The following is a 15,996-nucleotide window of genomic DNA, read 5'->3' as shown; positions in this document are numbered from 1 at the left end:
AACACACTGTCTTCACTCTGCATTAGGAACACATTGTCTTCACTCTGCTCTAGGAACACACTGTCTTCACTCTGCTCCATGCACATACACAGCAACTCTTTGTTAGGAACACACTCTCTTCAATCTGCTGTAGGAACACACTGTATTTACTCTGCATTAAAAACACACTATCTTCACTCTGCTCTAGGAACACACTGTCGTCACTCTGCTCCATGCACATACACTGCAACTCTGCGTTAGGAACACACTGTCTTCACTATGCGTTAGGAACATACTGTCTTCACTATGCGTTAGGAACACAATGTCTTCACTCTGCGCTAGGAATACACTGTCATCACTCTGCATGAGGAACACACTGTCTTCACTCTGCATTAGGAACAAACTGTCTTCACTCTGCTGTAGGAACACACTGTCTTCTCTCTGCTATAGGAACACACTGTCTTAAGTCTGCATTAGGAACACTCTGTTTTCACTCTGCATTAGGAACAAACTGTCTTCACTCTGCTCTAGGAAGACACTGTCTTCACTCTGCTCTAGGAACACACTGTCTTCACTGTTCTATAGGAACACACTGTCTTCTTTCTCCTCTAGGACCACACTGTCTTCACTCTGTTCTATTAACACACTGTCTGCCCTCTGCATTAGGAACACACTGTCTTCACTCTGTTCTAGGAACACACTGTCTTCACTCCGTTCTAGGAACACACTGTATTCACTCTGCTGTAGGAACATACTGTATTAACTGTGCATTAGGAACACAATGTCTTCACTCTGCTCCATGTACATACACCGCAACTCTGCGTTAGGAACACACTTTCTTCACTATGCGTTAGGAACTTCTGTCTTCACTATGTGTTAGGAACACACTGTCTTCACTATGCGTTAGGAACAAATTGTCTTCACTCTGCTCTAGGAAAACACTGTCTTCACTCAGCTCCATGCATATACACCGAAACTCTGCTTTAGGAACACACTGTCTTCACTCTGCTCTAGGAACACACTGTCTTCACTCTGCTAAATGCACATAGAAACGCAACTCTGCGTTAGGAACACACTGTCTTCACTATGCATTAGGAACATACTTTCTTCACTCTACTCTAGGAACACACTGTCTTCACTCTGCTCCAAGCACATACACCGCAACTCAGCGTTAGGAACACACTGTCTTCACTCTGCATTAGGAACACACTGTCTTCACACTGCATCAGGAACACACTGTCTTCACTCTGCATTAGGAACACACTGTCTTCACTCTGCTCTAGGAACACACTGTCTTCACTCTGCTCCATGCACATACACAGCAACTCTTTGTTAGGAACACACTCTCTTCAATCTGCTGTAGGAACACACTGTATTTACTCTGCATTAAAAACACACTATCTTCACTCTGCTCTAGGAACACACTGTCGTCACTCTGCTCCATGCACATACACTGCAACTCTGCGTTAGGAACACACTGTCTTCACTATGTGTTAGGAACATACTGTCTTCACTATGCGTTAGGAACACACTGTCTTCACTCTACGCTAGGAATACACTGTCTTCACTCTGCATTAGGAACACACTGTCTTCACTCTGCATTAGGAACACACTGTCTTCACTCTGCATTAGGAACAAACTGTCTTCACTCTGCTGTAGGAACACACTGTCTTCTCTCTGCTATAGGAACACACTGTCTTCAGTCTGCATTAGGAACACTCTGTTTTCACTCTGCATTAGGAAGAAATGTCTTCACTCTGCTCTAGGAAGACACTGTCTTCACTCTGCTCTAGGAACACACTGTCTTCACTGTTCTATAGGAACACACTGTCTTCACTCTGTTCTATTAACACACTGTCTGCCGTCTGCATTAGGAACACACTGTCTTCACTCTGCTCTAGGAACACACTGTCTTCACTCCGTTCTAGGAACACACTGTATTCACTCTGCTGTAGGAACATACTGTATTAACTGTGCATTAGGAACACAATGTCTTCACTCTGCTCCATGTACATACACCGCAACTCTGCGTTAGGAACACACTTTCTTCACTATGCCTTAGGAACTTCTGTCTTCACTATGTGTTAGGAACACACTGTCTTCACTATGCGTTGGGAACACACTGTCTTCACTCTGCTCTAGGAAAACACTGTCTTCACTCAGCTCCATACATATACACAGAAACTCTGCTTTAGGAACACACTATCTTCACTCTGCTCTAGGAACACACTGTCTTCACTCTGCTCTAGGAACACACTGTCCTCACAGTGCGTTAGGAACACACTGTCTTCACTCTACTGTAAGAACACTCTGTATTCACTCTGCATTACGAACACATTTTCTTCACTTTGCTCTAGGAACACACTGTCTTCACTCTGCTCCATGCACATACAAACGCAACTCTCCGTTAGGAACACAATGTCTTCACTATGCGTTAGGAACATACTGTCTTCACTATGCCTTAGGAACAAACAGTCTTCACTATGCGTTAGGAACAAACTGTCTTCACTCTGCTCTAGGAACACACTGTCTTCACTCTGCTCCATGCACATACACCGCAACTCTGCATTAGGAACACACTGTCTTCACTCTGCTCTAGGAAGACACTATCTTCACTCAGCTCCATTCATATACACCGAAACTCTGTGTTAGGAACACACTGTCTTCACTCTGCTCTAGGAACACACTGTCTTCTCTCTGCTCTAGGAACACACTGTCTACACTCTGCATTAGGAACACACTGTCTTCACTCTGCACTAGGAACACACTGTCTTCCCTCAGCTCCATGCACATACACAGCAACTCTTTTTTAGGAACACACTGTCTTCAATCTGCTTAGGAACACACTGTATTCACTCTGTATTAAAAACACACTGTCTTCACTCTGCTCTAGGAACACACTGTCTTCACTCTGCTCTAGGAACACACTGTCTTCATTGTGCGTTAGGAACACACTGTCTTCACTCTACTGTAATAACACACTGTATTCATTCTGCATTAGCAACACACTTTCTTCACTCTTCTCTAGGAACACAGTGGCTTCACTCTGCTCAATGCACATACCAATGCAACTCTGCGTTAGGAACACACTGTCTTCACTATGCATTAGGTACATACTGTATTCATTCTGCTCTAGGAACACACTGTCTTCACTATGCGTTAGGTACATACTGTCTTCATTCTGCTCTAAGAAAACACTGTCTTCACTCAGCTCCATGCATATACACCGAAATTCTGCTTTAGGAACACACTGTCTTCACTCTGCTCTAGGAACACACTGTCTTCACTCTGCTCCAAGCACATACACCGCAACTCAGCGTTAGGAACACACTGTCTTCACTCTGCATTAGGAACACACTGTCTTCACTCTGCATCAGGAACACACTGTCTTCACTCTGCATTAGGAACACACTGTCTTCACTCTGCTCTAGGAACACACTGTCTTCACTCTGCTCCATGCACATACACAGCAACTCTTTGTTAGGAACACACTCTCTTCAATCTGCTGTAGGAACACACTGTATTTACTCTGCATTAAAAACACACTATCTTCACTCTGCTCTAGGAACACACTGTCGTCACTCTGCTCCATGCACATACACTGCAACTCTGCGTTAGGAACACACTGTCTTCACTATGCGTTAGGAACATACTGTCTTCACTATGCGTTAGGAACACACTGTCTTCACTCTGCGCTAGGAATCCACTGTCTTCACTCTGCATTAGGAACACACTGTCTTCACTCTGCATTAGGAACACACTGTCTTCACTCTGCATTAGGAACAAACTGTCTTCACTCTGCTGTAGGAACACACTGTCTTCTCTCTGCTATAGGAACACACTGTCTTCAGTCTGCATTAGGAACACTCTGTTTTCACTCTGCATTAGGAACAAACTGTCTTCACTCTGCTCTAGGAAGACACTGTCTTCACTCTGCTCTAGGAACACACTGTCTTCACTGTTCTATAGGAACACACTGTCTTCACTCTGTTCTATTAACACACTGTCTGCCGTCTGCATTAGGAACACACTGTCTTCACTCTGCTCTAGGAACACACTGTCTTCACTCCGTTCTAGGAACACACTGTATTCACTCTGCTGTAGGAACATACTGTATTAACTGTGCATTAGGAACACAATGTCTTCACTCTGCTCCATGTACATACACCGCAACTCTGCGTTAGGAACACACTTTCTTCACTATGCCTTAGGAACTTCTGTCTTCACTATGTGTTAGGAACACACTGTCTTCACTATGCGTTGGGAACACACTGTCTTCACTCTGCTCTAGGAAAACAGTCTTCACTCAGCTCCATACATATACACAGAAACTCTGCTTTAGGAACACACTATCTTCACTCTGCTCTAGGAACACACTGTCTTCACTCTGCTCTAGGAACACACTGTCCTCACAGTGCGTTAGGAACACACTGTCTTCACTCTACTGTAAGAACACACTGTATTCACTCTGCATTACGAACACATTTTCTTCACTTTGCTCTAGGAACACACTGTCTTCACTCTGCTCCATGCACATACAAACGCAACTCTCCGTTAGGAACACAATGTCTTCACTATGCGTTAGGAACATACTGTCTTCACTATGCCTTAGGAACAAACAGTCTTCACTATGCATTAGGAACAAACTGTCTTCACTCTGCTCTAGGAACACACTGTCTTCACTCTGCTCCATGCACATACACCGCAACTCTGCATTAGGAACACACTGTCTTCACTCTGCTCTAGGAAGACAATATCTTCACTCAGCTCCATTCACATACACCGAAACACTGTGTTAGGAACACACTGTCTTCACTCTGCTCTAGGAACACACTGTCTTCTCTCTGCTCTAGGAACACACTGTCTACACTCTGCATTAGGAACACACTGTCTTCACTCTGCACTAGGAACACACTGTCTTCACTCAGCTCCATGCACATACACAGCAACTCTTTTTTAGGAACACACTGTCTTCAATCTGCTTAGGAACACACTGTATTCACTCTGTATTAAAAACACACTGTCTTCACTCTGCTCTAGGAACACACTGTCTTCACTCTGCTCTAGGAACACACTGTCTTCATTGTGCGTTAGGAACACACTGTCTTCACTCTACTGTAATAACACACTGTATTCATTCTGCATTAGCAACACACTTTCTTCACTCTTCTCTAGGAACACAGTGGCTTCACTCTGCTCAATGCACATACCAATGCAACTCTGCGTTAGGAACACACTGTCTTCACTATGCATTAGGTACATACTGTATTCATTCTGCTCTAGGAACACACTGTCTTCACTATGCATTAGGTACATACTGTCTTCATTCTGCTCTAGGAAAACACTGTCTTCACTCAGCTCCATGCATATACACCGATTCTGCTTTAGGAACACACTGTCTTCACTCTGCTCTAGGAACACACTGTCTTCACTCTGCTCCAAGCACATACACCGCAACTCAGCGTTAGGAACACACTGTCTTCACTCTGCATTAGGAACACACTGTCTTCACTCTGCATCAGGACACACTGTCTTCACTCTGCATTAGGAACACACTGTCTTCACTCTGCTCTAGGAACACACTGTCTTCACTCTGCTCCATGCACATACACAGCAACTCTTTGTTAGGAACACACTCTCTTCAATCTGCTGTAGGAACACACTGTATTTACTCTGCATTAAAAACACACTATCTTCAATCTGCTCTAGGAACACACTGTCGTCACTCTGCTCCATGCACATACACTGCAACTCTGCGTTAGGAACACACTGTCTTCAGTCTGCATTAGGAACACTCTGTTTTCACTCTGCATTAGGAACAAACTGTCTTCACTCTGCTCTAGGAAGACACTGTCTTCACTCTGCTCTAGGAACACACTGTCTTCACTGTTCTATAGGAACACACTGTCTTCTTTCTCCTCTAGGACCACACTGTCTTCACTCTGTTCTATTAACACACTGTCTGCCGTCTGCATTAGGAACACACTGTCTTCACTCTGCTCTAGGAACACACTGTCTTCTCTCCGTTGTAGGAACACACTGTATTCACTCTGCTGTAGGAACATACTGTGTTAACTGTGCATTAAGAACACAATGTCTTCACTCTGCTCCATGTACATACACCGCAACTCTGCGTTAGGAACATACTTTCTTCACTATGCGTTAGGAACTTCTGTCTTCACTATGTGTTAGGAACACACTGTCTTCACTATGCGTTAGGAACACACTGTCTTCACTCTGCTCTAGGAAAACACTGTCTTCACTCAGCTCCATACATATACACCGAAACTCTGCATTACGAACACATTTTCTTCACTTTGCTCTAGGAACACACTGTCTTCACTCTGCTCCATGCACATACAAACGCAACTATCCGTTAGGAACACACTGTCTTCACTATGCGTTAGGAACATACTGTCTTCACTATGCCTTAGGAACAAACAGTCTTCACTATGCGTTAGGAACAAACTGTCTTCACTCTGCTCTAGGAACACACTGTCTTCACTCTGCTGCATGCACATACACCGCAACTCTGCATTAGGAACACACTCTCTTCACTCTGCTCTGGGAAGACACTGTGTTCACTCAGCTCCATGCACATACACAGCAACTCTTTTTTAGGAACACACTGTCTTCAATCTGCTTAGGAACACACTGTATTCACTCTGTATTATAAACACACTGTCTTCACATTGCTCTAGGAACACACTGTCTTCACTCTGCTCTAGGAACACACTGTCTTCACTGTGCGTTAGGAACACACTGTCTTCACTCTACTGTAAGAACACACTGTATTCACTCTGCATTAGCAACACACTTTCTTCACTCTTCTCTAGGAACACAGTGGCTTCACTCTGCTCAATGCACATACAAATGCAACTCTACATTAGGAACACACTGTCTTCACTATGCATTAGGTACATACTGTCTTCATTCTGCTCTAGGAACACACTGTCTTCACTATGTGTTAGGTACATACTGTCTTCATTCTGCTCTAGGAAAACACTGTCTTCACTCAGCTCCATGCATATGCACGGAAATTCTGCTTTAGGAACACACTGTCTTCACTCTGCTCTAGGAACACACTGTCTTCACTCTGCTACATGCACATAGAAACGCAACTCTGCGTTAGGAACACACTGTCTTCACTATGCATTAGGAACATACTGTCTTCACTCTACTGTAGGAACACACTGTCTTCACTCTGCTCCAAGCACATACACTGCAACTCAGCATTAGGAACACACTGTCTTCACTCTGCATTAGGAACACACTGTTTTAACTCTGCATCAGGAACACACTGTCTTCACTCTGCATTAGGAACACACTGTCTTCACTCTGCTCTAGGAACACACTGTCTTCCTCTGCTCCATGCACATATACAGCAACTCTTTGTTAGGAACACACTCTCTTCAATCTGCTGTAGGAACACACTGTATTTACTCTGCATTAAAAACACACTATCTTCACTCTGCTCTAGGAACACACTGTCGTCACTCTGCTCCATGCACATACACTGCAAGTCTGCGTTACGAACACACTGTCTTCACTATGCGTTAGGAACATACTGTCTTCACTATGCGTTAGGAACACACTGTCTTCACTCTGCGCTAGGAATACATTGTCTTCACTCTGCATTAGGAACACACTGTCTTCACTCTGCGTTAGGAACAAACTGTCTTACTCTGCTGTAGGAACACACTGTCTTCTCTCTGCTATAGGAACACACTGTCTTCACTCTGCATTAGGAACACTCTGTTTTTACTCTGCATTAGGAACAAACTGTCTTCACTCTGCTCTAGGAAGACAGTGTCTTCACTCTGCTCTAGGAACACACTGTCTTCACTCCGTTCTAGGAACACACTGTATTCACTCTGCTGTAGGAACATACTGTATTAACTCTGCATTAGGAACACACTGTCTTCACTCTGCTCCATGCACATACACCGCAACTCTGCGTTAGGAACACACTTTCTTCACTATGAGTTAGGAACATACTGTCTTCACTATGTGTTAGGAACACACTGTCTTCACTATGCGTTAGGACAACACTCTCTTCACTCTGCTCTAGGAAAACACTGTCTTCATTCAGCTCCATGCATATACACCGAAACTCTGCTTTAGGAACTCACTATCTTCTCTCTGCTCTAGGAACACACTGTCTTCACTCTGCTCTAGGAACACACTGTACTCACAGTGCGTTAGGAACACACTGTCTTCACTCTACTGTAAGAACACACTGTATTCACTCTGCATTACGAACACATTTTCTTCACTTTGCTCTAGGAACACACTGTCTTCACTCTGCTCCATGCACATACAAACGCAACTCTCCGTTAGGAACACACTGTCTTCACTATGCGTTAGGAACATACTGTCTTCACTATGCCTTAGGAACAAACAGTCTTCACTATGCGTTAGGAACAAACTGTATTCACTCTGCTCTAGGAACACACTGTCTTCACTCTGCTCCATGCACATACACCGCAACTCTGCCTTAGGAACACACTGTCTTCACTCTGCTCTAGGAAGACAATAACTTCACTCAGCTCCATTCATATACACCGAAACTCTGTGTTAGGAACACACTGTCTTCACTCTGCTCTAGGAACACACTGTCTTCACTCTGCTCTAGGAACACACTGTCTTCACTCTGCATTAGGAACACACTGTCTTCACTCTGCACTAGGAACACACTGTCTTCACTCAGCTCCATGCACATACACAGCAACTCTTTTTTAGGAACACACTGTCTTCAATCTGCTTAGGAACACACTGTATTCACTCTGTGTTATAAACACACTGTCTTCACTTTGCTCTAGGAACACACTGTCTTCACTCTGCTCTAGGAACACACTGTCTTCACTGTGCGTTAGGAACACACTGTCTTCACTCTACTGTAAGAACACACTGTATTCACTCTGCATTAGCAACACACTTTCTTCACTCTTCTCCAGGAACACAGTGGCTTCACTCTGCTCAATGCACATACAAATGCAACTCTGCATTAGGAACACACTGTCTTCACTATGCATTAGGTACATACTGTCTTCATTCTGCTCTAGGAACTCACTGTCTTCACTATGCGTTAGGTACATACTGTCTTCATTCTGCTCTAGGAAAACACTGTCTTCACTCAGCTCCATGCATATACACCGAAATTCTGCTTTAGGAACACACTGTCTTCACTCTGCTCTAGGAACACACTGTCTTCACTCTGCTACATGCACATAGAAACGCAACTCTGCGTTAGGAACACACTGTCTTCACTATGCATTAGGAACATACTGTCTTCACTCTACTGTAGGAACACACTGTCTTCACTCTGCTCCAAGCACATACACTGCAACTCAGCGTTAGGAACACACTGTCTTCACTCTGCATTAGGAACACACTGTCTTCACTCTGCATCAGGAACACACTGTCTTCACTCTGCATTAGGAACACACTGTCTTCACTCTGCTCTAGGAACACACTGTCTTCAGTCTGCTCCATGCACATACACAGCAACTCTTTGTTAGGAACACACTCTCTTCAATCTGCTGTAGGAACACACTGTATTTACTCTGCATTAAAAACACACTATCTTCACTCTGCTCTAGGAACACACTGTCGTCACTCTGCTCCATGCACATACACTGCAACTCTGCGTTAGGAACATACTGACTTCACTATGCGTTAGGAACACACTGTCTTCACTCTGCGCTAGGAATACACTGTCTTAACTTTGCATTAGGAACACACTGTCTTCACTCTGCATTAGGAACAAACTGTCTTCACTCTGCTGTAGGAACACACTGTCTTCTCTCTGCTATAGGAACACACTGTCTTCAGTCTGCATTAGGAACACTCTGTTTTCACTCTGCATTAGGAACAAACTGTCTTCACTCTGCTCTAGGAAGACACTGTCTTCACTCTGCTCTAGGAACACACTGTCTTCACTCCGTTCTAGGAACACACTGTATTCACTCTGCTGTAGGAACATACTGTATTAACTCTGCATTAGGAACACACTGTCTTCACTCTGCTCCATGCACATACACCGCAACTCTGCGTTAGGAACACACTTTCTTCACTATGCGTTAGGAACATACTGTCTTCACTATGTGTTAGGAACACACTGTCTTCACTATGCGTTAGGAACACACTGTCTTCACTCTGCTCTAGGAAAACACTGTCTTCATTCAGCTCCATGCATATACACCGAAATTCTGCTTTAGGAAACACTGTCTTCACTCTGCTCTAGGAACACACTGTCTTCACTCTGCTCTAGGAACACACTGTCTTCACAGTGCGTTAGGAACACACTGTCTTCATTCTACTGTAAGAACACACTGTATTCACTCTGCATTACGAACACACTTTCTTCACTTTGTTCTAGGAATACACTGTCTTCACTCTGCTCCATGCACATACAAACGCAATTCTGCGTTAGGAACACACTGTCTTCACTCTGCATTAGGAACACACTGTCTTCACTCTGCATTAGGAACACACTGTCTTCACTCTGCACTAGGAACACACTGTCTTCACTCTGCATTAGGAACACACTGTCTTCACTCTGCATTAGGAACACACTGTCTTCACTCTGCACTAGGAACACACTGTCTTCACTCTGCTCAAGGAATACACTGTCTTCACTCTGCATTAGGAACACACTGTCTTCACTCTGCTCTAGGAACACACTAACTTTACTCAGCTTCATTCATATACACAGAAAATCTGTGTTAGGAACACACTGTCTTCACTTTGCTCTAGGAACACACTGTCTTCACTCTGCTGAAGGAACACACTGTCTTCACTCTACTGTAAGAACACACTGTATTCACTCTGCATTAGGAACACACTTTCTTCACTCTGCTCTAGGAACACACTGTCTTCACTCTGCTCAATACACATACAAACGCAACTCTGCGTTAGGAACACACTGTCTTCACTCTGCTCTAGGAACACACTGTCTTCACAGTGCGTTAGGAACACAATGTCTTCACTCTGCTCCATGCACATACACCGCAACTCTGCGTTAGGAACACACTGTCTTCACTATGCTCTAGGAACACACAGTCTTCACTCTGCTCAAGGAACACACTGTCTTCACTGTGCGTTAGGAACACACTGTCTTCCATCTACTGTAAGAACACACTGTATTCACTCTGCATTAGCAACACACTTTCTTCACTCTTCTCTAGGAACACATTGGCTTCACTCTGCTCAATGCACATACAAATGCAACTCCGCGTTAGGACCACACTGTCTTCACTATGCATTAGGTACATACTGTCTTCATTCTGCTCTAGGAACACACTGTCTTCACTATGCGTTAGGTACATACTGTCTTCATTCTGCTCTAGGAAAACACTGTCTTCACTCAGCTTCATGCATATACACCGAAATTCTGCTTTAGGAACACACTGTCTTCACTCTGCTCTATTAACACACTGTCTTCACTCTGCTACATGCACATAGAAACGCAACTCTGCGTTAGGAACACACTGTCTTCACTATGCATTAGGAACATACTGTCTTCACTCTACTCTAGGAACACACTGTCTTCACTCTGCTCCAAGCACATACAACGCAACTCAGCGTTAGGAACACACTGTCTTCACTCTGCATTAGGAACACACTGTCTTCACTCTGCATCAGGAACAAACTGTCTTCACTCTGCATTAGGAACACACTGTCTTCACTCTGCTCTAGGAACACACTGTCTTCAGTCTGCTCCATGCACATACGAGGCAACTCTTTTTAGGAACACACTCTTTTCAATCTGCTGTAGGAACACACTGTATTTACTCTGCATTAAAAACACACTATCTTCACTCTGCTCTAGGAACACACTGTCGTCACTCTGCTCCATGCACATACACTGCAACTCTGTGTTAGGAACACACTGTCTTCACTATGCGTTAGCAACATACTGTCTTCACTATGCGTTAGGAACACACTGTCTTCACTCTGCGCTAGGAATACACTGTCTTCACTCTGCATTAGGAACACCCTGTCTTCACTCTGCATTAGGAACAAACTGTCTTCACTCTGCTGTAGGAACACACTGTCTTCTCTCTGCTATAGGAACACACTGTCTTCAGTCTGCATTAGGAACACTCTGTTTTCACTCTGCATTAGGAACAAACTGTCTTCACTCTGCTTAGGAAGACACTGTCTTCACTCTGCTCTAGGAACACACTGTCTTCACTGTTCTATAAAAACACCCTGTCTTCTTTCTCCTCTAGGACCACACTGTCTTCACTCTGTTCTATTAACACACTGTCTGCCGTCTGCATTAGGAACACACTGTCTTCACTCTGCTCTAGGAACACACTGTCTTCACTCCATTCTAGGAACACACTGTATTCACTCTACTGTAGGAACATACTGTATTAACTGTGCATTAGGAACACAATGTCTTTACTCTGCTCCATGTACATACACCGCAACTCTGCGTTAATAACACACTTTCTTCACTATGCGTTAGGAACTTTTGTTTTCACTATGTGTTAGGAACACACTGTCTTCACTATGCGTTAGGAACACACTGTCTTCACTCTGCTCTAGGAAAACACTGTCTTCACTCAGCTCCATACATATACACCGAAACTCTGCATTAGGAACACACTATCTTCACTCTGCTCTAGGAACACACTGTCTTCACTCTGCTCTAGGAACACACTGTCCTCACAGTGCGTTAGGAACACACTGTCTTCACTCTACTGTAAGAACACACTGTATTCACTCTGCATAACGAACACATTTTCTTCACTTTGCTCTAGGAACACACTGTCGTCACTCTGCTCCATGCACATACAAACGCAACTCTCCGTTAGGAACACACTGTCTTCACTATGCGTTAGGAACATACTGTCTTCACTATGCCTTAGGTACAAACAGTCTTCACTATGCGTTAGGAACAAACTGTCTTCACTCTGCTCTAGGAACACACTGTCTTCACTCTGCTCCATGCACATACACCGCAACTCTGCATTAGGAACACACTGTCTTCACTCTGCTCTGGGAAGACACTATCTTCACTCAGCTCCATTCATATACACCGAAACTCTGTGTTAGGAACACACTGTCTTCACTCTGCTCTAGGAACACACTGTCTTCACTCTGCTCTAGGAACACACTGTCTTCACTCTGCATTAGGAACACACTGTCTTCACTCTGCACTAGGAACACACTGTCTTCACTCAGCTCCATGCACATACACAGCAACTCTTTTTTAGGAACACACTGTCTTCAATCTGCTTAGGAACACACTGTATTCACTCTGTATTATAAACACACTGTTTTCACTTTGCTCTTGGAACACACTGTCTTCACTCTGCTCTAGGAACACACTGTCTTTACTGTGCGTTAGGAACACACTGTCTTCACTCTACTGTAAGAACACACTGTATTCACTCTGCATTAGCAACACACTTTCTTCACTCTTCTCTAGGAACACAGTGGCTTCACTCTGCTCAATGCACATACAAATGCAACTCTGCATTAGGAACACACTGTCTTCACTATGCATTAGGTACATACTGTCTTCATTCTGCTCTAGGAACACACTGTCTTCACTATGCGTTAGGTACATACTGTCTTCATTCTGCTCTAGGAAAACACTGTCTTCACTCAGCTCCATGCACATACACCGAAATTCTGCTTTAGGAACACACTGTCTTCACTCTGCTCTAGGAACACACTGCCTTCAGTCTGCTACATGCACATAGAAACGCAACTCTGCGTTAGGAACACACTGTCTTCACTCTGCATTAGGAACATACTGTCTTCACTCTACTGTAGGAACACACTGTCTTCACTCTGCTCCAAGCACATACACTGCAACTCAGCGTTAGGAACACACTGTCTTCACTCTGCATTAGGAACACACTGTCTTCACTCTGCATCAGGAACACACTGTCTTCACTCTGCATTAGGAATACACTGTCTTCACTCTGCTCTAGGAACACACTGTCTTCACTCTGCTCCATGCACATACACAGCAACTCTTTGTTAGGAACACACTCTCTTCAATCTGCTGTAGGAACACACTGTATTTACTCTGCATTAAAAACACACTATCTTCACTCTGCTCTAGGAACACACTGTCGTCACTCTGCTCCATGCACATACACTGCAACTCTGCGTTAGGAACACACTGTCTTCACTATCCGTTAGGAACATACTGTCTTCACTATGCATTAGGAAGACACTGTCTTCACTCTGCGCTAGGAATACACTGTCTTCACTCTGCATTAGGAACACACTGTCTTCACTCTGCATTAGGAACAAACTGTCTTCACTCTGCTGTAGGAACACACTGTCTTCTCTCTGCTATAGGAACACACTGTTCAGTCTGCATTAGGAACACTCTGTTTTCACTCTGCATTAGGAACAAACTGTCTTCACTCTGCTCTAGGAAGACCCTGTCTTCACTCAGCTCTAGGAACACACTGTCTTCACTCCGTTCTAGGAACACACTGTATTCACTCTGCTGTAGGAACATACTGTATTAACTCTGCATTAGGAACACACTGTCTTCACTCTGCTCCATGCACATACACCGCAACTCTGCGTTAGGAACACACTTTCTTCACTATGCGTTAGGAACATACTGTCTTCACTATGTGTTAGGAACACACTGTCTTCACTATGCGTTAGGAACACACTGTCTTCACTCTGCTCTAGGAAAACACTGTCTTCATTCAGCTCTATGCATATACACCGAAACTCTGCTTTAGGAACACACTATCTTCACTCTGCTCTAGGAACACACTGTCTTCATCTGCTCTAGGAACACACTGTCCTCACAGTGCGTTAGGAACACACTGTCTTCACTCTACTGTAAGAACACACTGTATTCACTCTGCATTACGAACACATTTTCTTCACTTTGCTCTAGGAACACACTGTCTTCACTCTGCTCCATGCACATACAAACGCAACTCTCCGTTACGAACACACTGTCTTCACTATGCGTTAGGAACATACTGTCTTCACTATGCCTTAGGAACAAACAGTCTTCACTATGCGTTAGGAACAAACTGTATTCACTCTGCTCTAGGTACACACTGTCTTCACTCTGCTCCATGCACATACACCGCAACTCTGCATTAGGAACACACTGTCTTCACTCTGCTCTAGGAAGACAATAACTTCACTCAGCTCCATTCATATACACCGAAACTCTGTGTTAGGAACACACTGTCTTCACTCTGCTCTAGGAACACACTGTCTTCACTCTGCTCTAGGAACACACTGTCTTCACTCTGCATTAGGAACACACTGTCTTCACTCTGCACTAGGAACACACTGTCTTCACTGAGCTCCATGCACATACACAGCAACTCTTTTTTAGGAACACACTGTCTTCAATCTGCTTAGGAACACACTGTATTCACTCTGTATTATAAACACACTGTCTTCACTTTGCTCTAGGAACACACTGTCTTCACTCTGCTCTAGGAACACACTGTCTTCACTGTGCGTTAGGAACACACTGTCTTCACTCTACTGTAAGAACACACTGTATTCACTCTGCATTAGCAACACACTTTCTTCACTCTTCTCTAGGAACACAGTGGCTTCACTCTGCTCAATGCACATACAAATGCAACTCTGCATTAGGAACACACTGTCTTCACTATGCATTAGGTACATACTGTCTTCATTCTGCTCTAGGAACACACTGTCTTCACTATGCGTTAGGTACATACTGTCTTCATTCTGCTCTAGGAAAACACTGTCTTCACTCAGCTCCATGCATATACACCGAAATTCTGCTTTAGGAACACACTGTCTTCACTCTGCTCTAGGAACACACTGTCTTCACTCTGCTACATGCACATAGAAACGCAACTCTGCGTTAGGAACACACTGTCTTCACTATGCATTAGGAACATACTGTCTTCACTCTACTGTAGGAACACACTGTCTTCACTCTGCTCCAAGCACATACACTGCAACTCAGCGTTAGGAACACACTGTCTTCACTCTGCATTAGGAACACACTGTCTTCACTCTGCA

Source organism: Microtus pennsylvanicus, chromosome 12, assembly GCF_037038515.1.
Source record: "Microtus pennsylvanicus isolate mMicPen1 chromosome 12, mMicPen1.hap1, whole genome shotgun sequence".
Taxonomy (NCBI): domain Eukaryota; kingdom Metazoa; phylum Chordata; class Mammalia; order Rodentia; family Cricetidae; genus Microtus; species Microtus pennsylvanicus.
Note: the sequence above shows the minus strand (reverse complement) of the source record.